Here is a 14954-nt window from a genome sequence, read left to right on the forward strand (position 1 = left end):
TATTGCATTGGGGCATCCATGAAGGATACACTTTTATTATAAAACTTAATTGTAAGAAGTTGATCTCTAATTTCTTTTGAGTTGGAAGATTACTGCCTATAAATTTATAAACATATTGTTAACAATAATGAACACGTTTAGATTTTTCTTTTCCTGTGTTTTGGAATATTTAAGAAACGTAAACATTACGCAAATTTTCAGTTATGTAATTTTGTTCTAAGAGTATTACGAATACCCTTAAGTTCGTCCTGGGGTAGCTCTCCAACTCTCCCATAATTGGTAAGTTTGTTGATGATGACTTATGATGCTTTACTTTTATAGATTGAGGATGGAGAATTGTTTCATTGCCACTCATACCACATCTTCCTATATTTAAGTTATATATATATATATATATATACGTTTACAAACCTTTTTAATATTTTTCATCTTTGATATCTATCAAAAAGAAAAAAAGCAAATGATTATTTTTGCATTAAAATACAGATCTGACATAATGACTATTGTGTTTTGATTTTATCTGCTTTTTATAAATTATTTATAAGAATTATCAGTGTCGGATCCAGAAATTTTCATAAGTGGTGGCCCACTGACTGACCTAAGAGGGGGCCCGCTCCAGTCACGCTTCAGTGATTCCCTATATAAGCAACCAAATTTTTTCCCAAAAAAGGGGGGACCCGGGCCCCCTGCCCCCCCCTTAAATCCGCCTCTGTTTATAAAAGAGTTAATCTGTAATTCGTATGAATTACAATAAACACTATACGTTATTGTCTTCCTGGCTGTTTATGTTGCGTCCAAAAGAAAAGAAAAGACTGGCATTTATGCAAGTAATTTGAAATAATGAAAAATTGATATAGTTATGAAAGTTGTTTCATATTAGTATGATTTTTAACGACCACGAATATTTTTGTGGGTTTGTATAATGATCTTTGCCATCGTTCAAAAACATATTTGTTTTTTTTTTTTTCACAATAACACTAATTACATTTATTTGATCTGGGGTGGTGTTCTCGAAAGTTTCCTAAGATTCTTCCTAGGACACATCTTATACCAATATCAGGATGGACATAAGATCCCGTTTAGACACTCTCAAGTTGTGTCTCGAAGCTATATCAAACGAATCTTATGTTAGGACGTCCTAAACAAATCCTAAACATATTCTAATTCGAAATTTTAAATCGTTAAAGTTTTTTGATAAAACATTTATAAATGAGAAAATTATTTACGAATTTTATGATAACCTGTACATAATTAAATGCATAATTACCAATGGAGTTATATCAAAAAGGATTATTATTTAAAATGGAAAACAATTTGTTTTGAAATGAGAATTAAATTTGTAATGTAATCGTATCGTGAAACACAAAGTTCATAGTTTAAATTCATGCAATTTCTTTATATATATACGACATGTACGAGTTAATAACCGATGGTGCGTTTCATTTTATGTTCATTTTCACGTAAAATTAGGAACAAAAAGCGAAATCCATACTTTATTTCACTAGAATGAAGATAGGATGCTCTTAAGGATTATGTACCCTTGTTTTGCTTCAATGCTAAACATATGGAATTATTATAGAAAATCCACAGCCTTTATCCTTGTTCTATTATATTTGGCAATTTGATGACCGATAGATATAGGATTATTGCATGCAGTGCTAGCATTGATTTCCATAAAACAAGTCTACTAATGTAGTTATTGGTTAGAACAAATAAAAATATGGACCAAATCAAGTACACCTTGATTTTAGGATGCCCTCGACTTTAGTGACTCAGCACCAGGTATTTTGGAATTTACAGGTTGTTTAAAACTTTTTGCAAAAAATAAACACTAGCACATCATAGAAAAGCAAGAAAGTAATCTATGTTTCAAATTTTATAACAAAAATCTCGTATAAAAGGCTGTGGATTTTCTATAAAAATCTTGATTTTAATATTTGCCACAAAGAACTTTTTTGCTATTAAATGTAATGCAATTGTAAATAATTATGCTTTGCATCAAGTTTCCCCCTAGCATATGTTCAAAATGGCCGTTTCTATTATTTGTTATATCTGTAATTTTGATACAATTGATGTTTGAAAAATTCGCTACAGAAGGGTACATAAACCTTAATATGTACCCTTCTGTAGCCATTTTTATACGAACTTTTTATACTTCAATTGTATCAAAACTACAGATATAACATGCATGACATGTATAATGAATAATAGAAATAGGTCATTTTGTACATATTCAAAGGGGAAACTTGTGCAAAGCATTATTTTTTACAGTTCCATTGCATGAAAATCCACAGCCTTTATCCTTGTACTCTCATATTTGGCAATTTGAAGACTGATAAATATAGGATTATTGCATGCAGTGTTAGCATCAATTTTCTTAAAACAAGTTTATAAATGTAGTTATTGGTTAAAACAAATATAAATATGATCAAAACCAAGTACACCTTTTAGGGTGTGCTCGACTTTAGTGTCTCAGCGCGAAGTGGAATTTACAGGTTACTTAGAACTTTGTGTAAAAACTAAACACGAGCACATCATAGAAACTCAGGTGAGTCATTTATGTTTCAAATTTTATAACAAAAATCTCTGTATTAAAGGCTGTGAATTTTGTATAAAAATCTTCATTTATTTGCCACAAAGTACCCCTTTTTCTGTCAAATGCAATGGAACAGTAAAAAATAATGCTTTGCATCAAATTTCCACTTGGAATATGTACTAAACGGCCTATGTCATCTGTAGTTTTGATACAATTGATGTTTGAAAAGTTCGTACAAAAATGGCTACAGAAGGGTACATAAACCTTAAGACACCTTATTGGGTGTCCTAAAGTTAGGACGAAAAATGAGAAATATCATAAGTTAAGAGAGCTTCGAGAACACGATTTAGGACAAATACTTGTCCTAAAATAGACTTAGGACACGTCCTAATCCTAAGGTAGCTTCGAGAACACAACCCCTGCATTTTAAAATTTTTCAAGAAAGTTAAAACTTAGAAGAAAAGTTGGATTTGTTTTTCAGGGATATTGTACCATCAGTTTATGAAAAAGGGGCCAAAATCAACCATTTTAGTTCTCCTTACCGGAATAACCAAGTGAGTTTTTTTTATCACTTGACATCAGTTGTCCGTCATTGTCCATTAACTTTTACAAAAATCTTGTAAAAAGTATTGGAGCAAATTTAACCATACAATCATGATTGATGTATATAATTTAACACGCATTCTATGAGTATTGTGTGACAAAACATAGAATATTACCAGTTACTAGTAGTTAAACCGTGTAACAAATATAAAATAATTATCTTAAAGTATATTAGTATAAAAAATGTGGAGTGAATTTCAGCAGTTCTGGGACATTATTCTAACTATAAGCAAAGCTATTATTCCTTAATAGCTCATTCTCAGGGGAGAAGCAACAACTTACAAATTTTAAAGACTTTGGTTATACCCAGCCAATTTTCGAATTAACCACATTTTGGACTCTACTGGGAAAACATGCTATGTTGAAATCAGGCAGTGAATAAGGAGTAGATCTATACCCAAAATTTAAAGTTGCATATTTTTGCCAAAAATGAATGAAAATGATCATTTAAAAGAAATATTTCAGTTTTCAAGATAAAAAGACAAATTCAAGAAATGTGATGAATATAAAATTGGTAAAAATCAGTATTTAAGACTGAATTAACTTCTATGAGTCATCTTGAACATTCTTGTCCCTGGTCAAATATTGTCTATCAATCTTGGTCTTTTATAGCTTATTACATGTGTATTTGTGCATTTTTAAAAGTGTATACGGTTAGTTGTTAACTTGACAGTATTTAGATTTTCTTGGAAAGTTGAGAGGTGGGGGGGTATGAACGTTAAAGTTTATGTACAGCTGTGCAGTTGGAATTTAAAAAAAAACACCTTTTAATAATCACTAAACATACACAAGTTTTGATATGTAACTATATGTGATTTTTTATCAGCACTTTCTTCATTGTCACTATTTGGTCTTTATATCTTCTTGGTATTTTTTTTTTGGTTTATTGTCCATTATAATTGTGTAATAAAAAAAAATCATCAATGTACTGATTATGCCTGTAATGGGTCCACTATTAGAAATAAAATATATCTATCTTATCTCATATTAAGTGCAAATATATATGTCTCAAATTATGGACGACAGTATATGCGGTTATATTCTAGTATTTACTGAAAGAAAGAGGTTCCCCGATAATGTGAAGATTTTAAAAGCTTAATGTCGATTTTAAAAGCTCACTAGAGTTAGTTTCTTTACTATGTATCGACAATAAATAAACTTTGATTTGATTTGATTTGATTTGTTTAATTTGATCAATTTATTGGATTCACAACCCCTTCACAAGATTGTAACACGTGAATGAGTAAACAGGTCAATTGTTGACCAGTATTTTATATGATTAAACATGATAATAAGGTGGTATTTCTTTCAAACCAATGTTTTGCAAACGTTATTTCTCATTTCTTCTTTCCTTCCAAACGCTAATGAAGCAGAAACAATTATATTGTTTAATAAGTCTTTGCTGATCCTGTTAGAACTTTCATTAATGTATGCACATGTCGTTGATTGATTGATTGTTGATTGGTTAACGTTCAGTGTCAAATACTTCATGTATATTCAGGACGAGATCAACTTCACAATAATTACAATAGATACGTAAGTCTTGTCATAACAGAGGCCATTTGGGACCATGGTCGGGAAAAATTGAACTGCCACTGGAAAATGAGGGTATATCTGATAGGAACTTTTTACCTTACAAATGGCCATCTACAAGCCCTTAAATAGTTGTTACAAGCGTTCTTAACGTGTAAAAAGTGTGGAATACATGTCGTTGATAAACAAAAATGGCCTAGTCTTAGAGGCATAATTTTTTTATTAGTTGCTAATGGCTTTGAACTAGCTGTCAGATAACTACGATTACTCTCAGATCTGTTCATTGTGTCTTTTGGTGTCGGGATGTATAAGTACCCGGCCACGTCCACTTTTATTTTTTGTCTATCTGATCAGTTGAGCCTTTTTCAACTGATTTTTATAGTTCGTTCTTATGTTGTACTGTTATACCACTGTTCCAGGTTAGGGGGAGGGTTGGGATCCCGCTAACATGTTTAACCCCGCCACATTATTTATGTATGTGCCTGTCCCAAGTCAGGAGCCTGTAATTCAGTGATTGTCGTTTGTTTATGTGTTACATATTTGTTTTTCGTTCATTTTTTTTTTACATAAATAAGGCCGTCAGTTTTCTTGCTTGAATTGTTTTACATTGTCTTATCGGGGCCTATAGCGTACTATATGAGGTATGGGCTTTGCTCATTGTTGAAGGCCGTACGGTGACCTATAATTGTTAATGTTTGTGTCATTTTAGTCTTTTGTGGATAGTTGTCTCATTGGCAATCATACCACATCTTCTTCTTTATATGGAAATTACGATACAACGACATTCACAAAACACTTAATTGTTAATGCATTAATATGAATTCAAAAGTAGATGCTGAATTCTTTAAAAAAAATTAGCTTATAATAAAGATACTAACCTTATAAAGGTGTTTGCCCTCTGGCTGGTATAAACAAAATGATTATGAAATATTTGGGTGGAAATAATTCTGACGCAACATGACGAATTCTAAAAAGCAAATTTATTGTTGACAAGCATTTCCGAAATCCAACTTCTCTTATTTTGATGTTTAACCCCGATGACAGATGTATTTATCTTTTCTAAAACAATGAAAGGTGTAGCATTGTTTGATATGAAATTGTTTTTGCTGTGAGGTTTTTCCCATGAAAGGGATCCTTACATGAAAATTTCATATTTTCAGCAATTTTAAACTTGTTCAGCTTTTTGATGATAATGTACTTTATATGGAAAGAAAACTTACAAATAACATATCATATTAGTTTAAAAGGCTATAAATTTGTGTCTTTTCTATCATCTCTATACTCTGGTGACATGATACAATAAATCTGAATAATAAATTAATACAACTGGATTAAAGCATAGAGACACAGATATTTTGATATGAAATAAAATTGAGAATGGAAATGGGGAATGAGTCAAAGAGACAACATCCCCACCATAGAACAGACAACAGCAGCTTACCAACAGGTCTTCAATGCAGCGAGAAATTCCCGCAGCTGGCCCCTAAACTAATGGGTTCTTTCTAAAGTAGAGTTCCGTCAACATTGGTCCATTGGATTTTGAGAAATCACCTGGACAAAATTTGTTGCAAGAAAAAAAATAATAACTAGATTTGCCATTGCAAGCAATAGCGGATGGCACCCTTCCCCCATTGCCAGGCGAGCGACAGCCATTTATAAAATTTTAAAGTCAAAGAATGAATCTACACATGCAAAATATCATTTTTGTAAAGTTTCGTTAAGATTGGAGCATTTTGATATTTTAGACACTTTTGCTGTTTCCATGGTAACGACGGCCATTTTGAAAAGTCCAACTTAAAAAAACAACTCTGCTTATTCCAGTGACCATTTCTGTAAAGTTTCATCCAGTTTGCAGTATTTGTATTTTTTTGGAATTTTTGACCTTTTTGCATTGTTTCCATGGTAACAACAGCCATTTTGGAAATTCCAACTCCAAATACCACCTCTTGCAAAGTTGCTCATCATTACTGTGAAGTTTTTTTAAGTTTGGAACATTTTAATATTTTTGAAATTCTTTCAGTAGTTTCCATGGCAACATAGTAGTTCCAATGAGTGTCAAAATCATCCAACACCTGTATATAGTGGGCACCTACATTGTATCAAAATATAATGATTCTGAGTTAAAGCATATCCAAATAGTTCACCAAAACCCAAAACTGGATTTTTTCACGTTTGTTCCGTTTCCATGGTAACGGCAGCCACCTTGAACCATTCCATGGTTCGTGCACAACTTGACATGGGGATCCTCACTATAGTAGAGTTTCATCAACATTGGTCAATTGGATTTCGAAAAATCGCCTGGACAAAATTTGTTGCAAGAAAAATAATAAGAAAAAAAAAGAAACGTAAAATAACAATATGTCACCCCAACTCCGTTGAGGGTGCCATAATAATAAGAAAAAAAAGAAACGCAGAATAACAATATGTCACCCCAACTCCGTTGAGGGTGCCATAATAAGAAACGGGACAAAAACATAAAGTCTCCAAAACTCCGTTTTGGTGACTAAATAAGAACACCCCTCCCCCTTTTTATACGATTGTTTAAAGGATGTCTTATGGTATATCTTTGCTTGCCCGTCTTTAACATGTCAGAAATTAAGTCAAAAACGCTTACTAATTTGCATGAAATTTGAGGAATTGTAAATATCTATTGACATGAGCTCCCTTTTGTTTGTTTTTTTATGAATTTCAGATTTTACATTTCAGAGTCATGGAGTTTATTATTTAAAAAAGGAAGATTTTTCTAGTATTTGGACAAAAACTCAAAATTACTTTCAGCAGTTCTCATGAAACTTTGGTGAATTGTTTATATCTATTTATTAAAGCTTCCTTTTGCTTTTTAAAAATTTTAAATTCCACATTTCTAAGTTATGGGAATTTATTGATAAAAAGGGGTAATTCTCCAGTTTTAACAACCTTAAAGTGTTATGTATTGACCAGTTTTTATTAAACTTTATTATATTATCTATTGAGATAACCTCCCCCCCCCTTTTTTCCAAAATTTCTGATCTGACATGAAGTTATTGAACTGTATTCTTGAAAACTGTTAGGCGTATCATGCACTACAGTCATGGTGCAGCTGTTTATTAATGTAATGCCCCACCTGCGATAGTAGAGGGACTTTATGTTTTCTGGTCTATGCGCTCGTTCGACCGTTCGTCCCGCTTCAGGTTAAAGTTTTAGGTCATGGTAGTTTTTGATGAAGTTGGAGTCAGATCAACTTACGTATCTATAACAATTTTTGCGTGAACCCCTGAGGGTTGACGCATATTTATTAGTTAGAAATATGGTCTATGGAGGAATATTCGGAAACTTTCTTTTTGTTCATTCGGAACATTTTTTCTTCTTATCTGTATTAGCATCCTGCAATTAAGAGCACCTCCATACCGGGTTTTCAATATATTTAAAACATGGCAATAAAGAACTTTACACTGATTGCTTACTCACTTATATGGTATATGATAATTAAAAATATATAGTTGAAAATCTATGTAGAAAAAAACGAAATAGCTATCCATACAAATATTTTTTAAAGAATAATAATGATTCAAAACATGGACAAATGTACCGCAGTCTTCCAAACATTCACAAAATTCATTTAGAAATAATTTATGAGACATTGCGAACGGTCAACTAGTATGATACAACGTTCATTTAATTAATGTTCCTTACAACCGATCATCAATAGGTGTAACTCTCCCACGAGATGGATTGAGATTGAGAAATTATTTGACCTAATACAAAACCATTATTGAAGAGGCATAACTTTTGAATTCAATTCTAGATACAACGGATTTCATTAATAAAATAGAGTTACACACAAGATAAAAAGCCGGGATTGCTTTCTTATTGCCTGATGTAACAAATGTACACAAATATGATCATGGTTAATTTAAAAGAAACTGTTATCAATGCAGTAGAATTTTAATTTTAATTGATGCACAAGAATATCCTTTAAAGATTCACAACAAAAAAGGATTGCATTTGTTAAATTATTTCTCAGAAACAATGAATTTGGGTTTAATGGACAGTTATACAAACGAGTTATAAGAGCGCCCATGGGTGGTATATTTTCACCACTATGCACATATATGCATAAAATTAATGGCAACTTTTTATGCCAAACAACGAGAATAAGCAAACAAAAAAACAGGCTCCTGATTTCGGACAGGTATATTAAGTATACATGTATAAGCAGCAAATTAAATGTATTTGCTGGATCCAAACCCATTTCTATTTGGAACAGGGTTTTACGGCATGCGCAAACAAATGATAAGTAAGTTGCTTTTATCTTATTGGTAGGAATAAATATTCCATATTCTATGAAGCAAAATAATCGTATACTTTAACGTTTAATCCCGCTACAAATGTTTAAACCTGTCCTTAGTCAGGAATCTGATGTACAGTAGTTGTCGTCTGTTTATGTAGTTCATACTTGTTTCTCGTTTCTCGTTTTTACATAAACCGTTAGTTTTCCCATTAGAATGGTTTTATAGTAGTATTTTTGGGGTCCCTTTATAGCTTGCTGTTCGGTGTGAGCCAAGGCTCTGTGTTAAATGCCATACCTTGACCTATAATGGTTTACTTTTATAAATTGTTACTTGGATGGAGAGTTGTCTTATTGGCACTCATACCACATCTTCCTATATCTATCTAATAATTTTTTTCACAGAAAAGTAAATAAAATGGCTGTTGGACTTAGGTGAAATATTGCCTATACCCATAAGAACCCTAGAATTGTCATCCATTTGTAGTATTTTGACCTTTCACGTTGGTAAATATTAATATCGAAATAAAAACATTAATTATCTCCTCACTTTATATTTAACACCACTCTCAACATACCCAAACTGTTCTAAGGTTCACGTATTGACCTTTTTTTTTCTAAAAAAGCAACTTGTTTGTTTTATACAACTGAAATGGGGTCAACCGAGGCACCTGTATATACAAATAAACGCTGCACCAGCCGATTAACATGATTGATTTGACATCTGATTGAAGGCGGTACATATAGATTATAAACTTACTTTATAACGGTTAATGAGAATACGAGATCTAATTATATCATACTAATAAAACCCAGTGATGCATGTAATAAACGAAAAATGTTACAATTCTAAGATCATGTGCATTTATTCTATATTTTCTTATATCTCGTCTTATGTTAAAGTCTTTGATTGATAAATAAGCCTCCGTTACAAAGTCAGTCTTGAGGTTGAATAATTTTTCAATTTCTATAACCTTGTCATAAGGTGTCAGATCTTTTGACCATCCAACATGTTTTAAAATTGCAACAAAGTTTACATTTTACAAATTAATTTGATTAATTGAGTTTTCAATTTAAATTTCGTATATCAAGTGATTACAGTACTGAAAGAAATATTACCTCGACATGAGAGGATATGTTTATATTGTAATACAAATTGTATTGAAAATGAAATGCACTTTCTTCTGGAATGCCCTATTTACAATAACCTCAGAAGAGATATCACTGATTATATAAAAAAAAATACCCCAGTTTAGATAGTTTAAATATAAATGATCTTTTTTCATGGATTATGATTAATGAAGATAGCAGATTTCTATCTATTTTATGTGCATACCTGGATAAAGGCCTGCAACTAAGAAAATCAGAAAATTAGCTCTAAAATATATCAAAATTATCTCCCCTTGACCACTGATCCTTTCTTCATGCATTTGAATTTCAATTATTATTTTATGTTTCTTTAATCACTCTGTAATGTTTATGTCATGTTGTAATTAATGTTATGCTCTTAATGGGCCCTTTAATTTGGAAAATAAAATATTGTATAGTACTAGTGGTATCTGCATGTCAGATTCTTGATTAAAGCGGAGTAACTCTGATTGTTCGATATTCGGAGCCGATTCACAGTTTAATACATTGTACTGTTTAAGATGACCTTTGAATTTTCAAATTGTGTCCATTAAGATATGCGTATTGTTGTTATGGAGTGTTGGAGTGGAGTCATGGAGTGAAAAAATAAGCAAATTCATATCTTTTTTCAAATGAATCATACAGAATCCAAGTGTTGTTTTTCCTGCAAAAGACTTCTGTCTATGCTGTGATTTTTGTATAAACTTGTAGTTTATAACTTTAAGTTTGCTTTGCAAGTAAAATCATTCTCTCACTTAATTCAAAATTTGGTGACTATGTTGAACACATCTATTCCATCGAACTTGAGATAAATTGACAATGAGGGTTAGTAGAAAACTAAACTTTACTACAACAGAGATGATTTCAGCTTCCCTATTGTAAACTTCTATTTCTATGTATGAACTTCTATTTCTATGTAGCAACATTCCAGCAGCGCCTGCATACTCAGTATATATATCCAAGTTGATATTCCAGGGCTTGTATTTCCTATCATGATTTCCTTAAAAGATGGTTGCTGCTCACAAGAAAGCTATTAAACCAAGAGTTCCAAGTTGTGATGTTGAAATCATCCCTTCGAGTTGGTTGACCTTTATGAAATATCCGTTTGACAGCGGATATGTTCCTAATGCGGATATGTTCCTAATGTCGTTACTACAATCCCCCTTTTCAAGAATGTGACCTACCGGGACTTATTACCGGGTTTGTACTAACATGATCCAAACGATGGGTATTAAGTGGAGCAGGATGTGCTTACCCTTCTGGAGCATCTGAATTTACCCCCAGTTTTTATTGAGGTTCGTGTTACTCAGGTTGTAGTTTTCTATGTTATTTTATGTGTACTATTGTTTTTCTGTTTGTCTTTGTCTTTTGTAGCCATGGCGTTGTCAGTTGTTTTTTAACTTGTGAGTTTGATCCTCTGATATTTTTCGCAGCTAACACATTTCAGGACATGTTTAAATGTGTGTACTACCTAGACCGATGTTTAGAGATATAACCTTAAATCATACCCATGACACATCCAAGATGAATTGTATAGGTACAATGAATGCAATTGGACGTTGTTGAGACTCATTTTATGATTTTTTACAAATTGGTTCGTTTTTTAAACTACTCAACTATATTCCACTTCCTAGCTCCATGTTTTCATTCCATGACTCCACTTCAACAATCCACCACTCCCCACTCCCCAACTCCACTCACACACTCCACTCAACCGTTTAGTACATGCCAGAATATACTTCATGAATTTTGTGTTGTTTCGTTTGAATAAACCTTTTCTAAAAAAAATTAAAATCTAATCGGTTCTTCTTACATGCCACTGAAGTGGTTGAAAAACATTCACAATTTTTCACTGCCATACCAAGCACTTGACCTTTCAAATGTCACAAGGTCAAGGTCATTGCACACTTTGGAGGTCAAAGTAAAATTTCACCATGACCTTGATATTGACCTCAAATTGAAGATATTTAAATACTGAATAATTTTGCAATTCATAGTAGGTTGATATCTGTTTTCTTTTCAAAGATATACACAAAATTATATACTTTTAAGAATTATCTATACTTTTAAGAATTATCGAGATTATCCTTGTAACTTTTGAACGGCATACTGTAAAACATGGTATGGTACGATGGTATGGTATGTGTTATGGTATGACGGTATGGTACCAATCCCATCATACCATGGTATGCATGAAAGGTACCATGGTATGGTACAAATTCCTATACCATGGTACAAATTCTTATACCATGGTACAAATTATCATACCATGGTATAACTTGATAGTATGAAGCATGGTATGGTTTTTTGAAGTAGGAAATTTTGAAAAAATATGATTTTTTTTTTATTTGTTGACATTATGTATTTGTTTTATTTATGAAAATAATATTTTACGAAATAGATGAAGACAAACCAGATAGACGATCACTTACATGTATAAAGCTGTGAACAGAAAACAAGAGAAAACTAAATTTAATCATCTCAGATAACTATTAAGTTAAGATAAGATAGATATAATGTCCTGTTCTGACACATTGTAAATGGCTGTCAATTATTCTTTGAAATTTTGGGAAGTACTGCATATCTTTTGATTATAATCTAGATAATGTAGTTAAAGTTTAATTGCATAACCTTCTGTCAATGGTCAACTTGTATATTGTTTTGAAATATGACACTTTAAACAGTTACAAATTCTGTCTACATCTATGGCCAAGAAATTCCACTAAAAATGTGAATAAAAGGAGAATGCATCTCCTGTGTGGATTAGAAAACACCATACTTTCAAATTAAACTGTCACTAATATACTATGTTAGTTGATAGATACCACATGTTGTAGAGTGTATATTGTTTTCTTCATTTATATGTAAAAACAATGTGCATTATGGAAGTTAATACACAATATCAACCAAGTCTTTTTTTTTATTATGCGAGATTTTATTAAACAACTTTATTTCATTTCTTTTTAATACATGCTAAGAGTGACAGCTATTTCTGTGCAGATAGAGATAAGAATAGGTCTCTTTAAAATGTATTTCAAGGTCAATTATGCCACGGTTGTAAATATTTTACTTTTAATTACAATTTATATCTTTATCTGCCTTTTTTATAACTATTGTTTCATCAATTCAAATTGGGTAGTGCTATTCTTTCGTAATGCTATTCTTACGACCTAATTAAAGATTGATTTGTTATAATAAAACACCCATGCAACCACGCATCCCATATTGCATGAAAGGATTCGGTTGTCCTCGTTGAAAAGATTCTGGTGTATGGAATGATTGTAATGTGTACATGTCCAACTGGCAGGTGTCGTCTGACCTTGACCTCATTCTTGTTGTTCAAAGTTAAGTTTTGGTCTTGGTCTTTTCTCTGATATTATATGCAATAGGTAAAATATCTTATGATGTACATGTCAGTCTCGCAGGTTTTATTTGACCTTGACCTTATTTTCACTATTCATTGCTTAACGTTAAGTTTTTGTGTTTTTGGTTGTTTTTCTAAAACTATAAGCAATATGTCAACTATACTTGTTGCATTGAATGAATGTCAGGTGTCCAAACAAGAACCTGATGTTCAATGGTTGTCATTTGTTGATGTGATTCATATGTGCTTATCGTTTCTAGTTTTTTTTTTATATAGATTAGACTGTTGGTTTTAAACTGGTCATTTTTTGGCCCTTTATAGCTTGCTGTTAGGTGTTAACCAAAACTCAGTGTTGAAAACGGTACTTTGACCTATAATGGTTTACTTTTACAAATTGTGACTTGGATGGAGAGTTCTCTCATTGGCACTCATACCACATCTTCTCATATCTGTGCATTTCTCGTTTGGTTTATCTGACCTTGACCTCATTTTCTTGGATCTTGTTAAGTTTATGTGATACTTATAGTAAACTTTATATGTAGGACTATCAACATGATATCAATGGTTAGTAAAACGTAATCCCACTTTGGCTGTTTTTCTTCAGCATGATAGTTTTACTAGGTCGCAAGGAAAGTACAAGAATAAATCAAGATTTTATATATTTTAATTTTTGCTAACAACTTCATGAAGTTCTTAACTTGCTTAATGTATGTCAATATCCGAACTAAAGAACTGACTCAGCTTTTAAATGTGTGTGGGCAATTCTTTTCTAAATTAATTGTTTTGATTCTAAATGTCTTGGGAAAAATTGAACCAATGAATATTTTATTTACATTGTTTTTCAACAAAAAATATTGTTCATGTTTCTCATTGAAAAAAAGTTTTGGAATAGGTCAAAATAGAAAGAAAAGAAAACAGATAATTAATAAAATCCTGTTTAAGAATAGGTTTAGAATGAAATTCAAAACAGTGTGGCTGTGGCCATTGATTGACACATTAGATTCATCCATTGACTGGGACAATTTAGGTGAACGTTTGTATGTAACGACCACTGCGCACTATGTACTTTTTAAAGACACTTAAACTATGGGGTCACCAAAGGTCCTCAACATCTTAATAAAGTAATTCGAAAAATTAATCAGGAATAACACTATGTTTTGATTTATATCAATTGTATAAATCAAAACATAAAGGTTATTCCTGATTAATTTTTCGAATTATTTTATAATTAAAGGCGGTAAGAAACCTTTGGTGTCCCCACAGTTTAAATGTCTATCGTAGGTACTTCGTGAACAGTGGTCGTTACAGACACACGTTCACGTAAATTGTCCCAGTCAATGGATGAATTTAATGTGTCAATCAATGGCCACAGCCACACTGTTTTGAATTTCATTCTATTAACTTTTCAAAATTTCCTGTTTTGAAAAACCATACCATGCTTCATACCATGGTATAATAATTTGTACCATGGTATAGTAATTTGTACCATACCATCATACCATACCATGGTACCATTCATACAT

The sequence above is a fragment of the Mytilus galloprovincialis genome, chromosome 11 (assembly GCF_965363235.1).
Source record: "Mytilus galloprovincialis chromosome 11, xbMytGall1.hap1.1, whole genome shotgun sequence".
Lineage (NCBI taxonomy): Eukaryota > Metazoa > Mollusca > Bivalvia > Mytilida > Mytilidae > Mytilus > Mytilus galloprovincialis.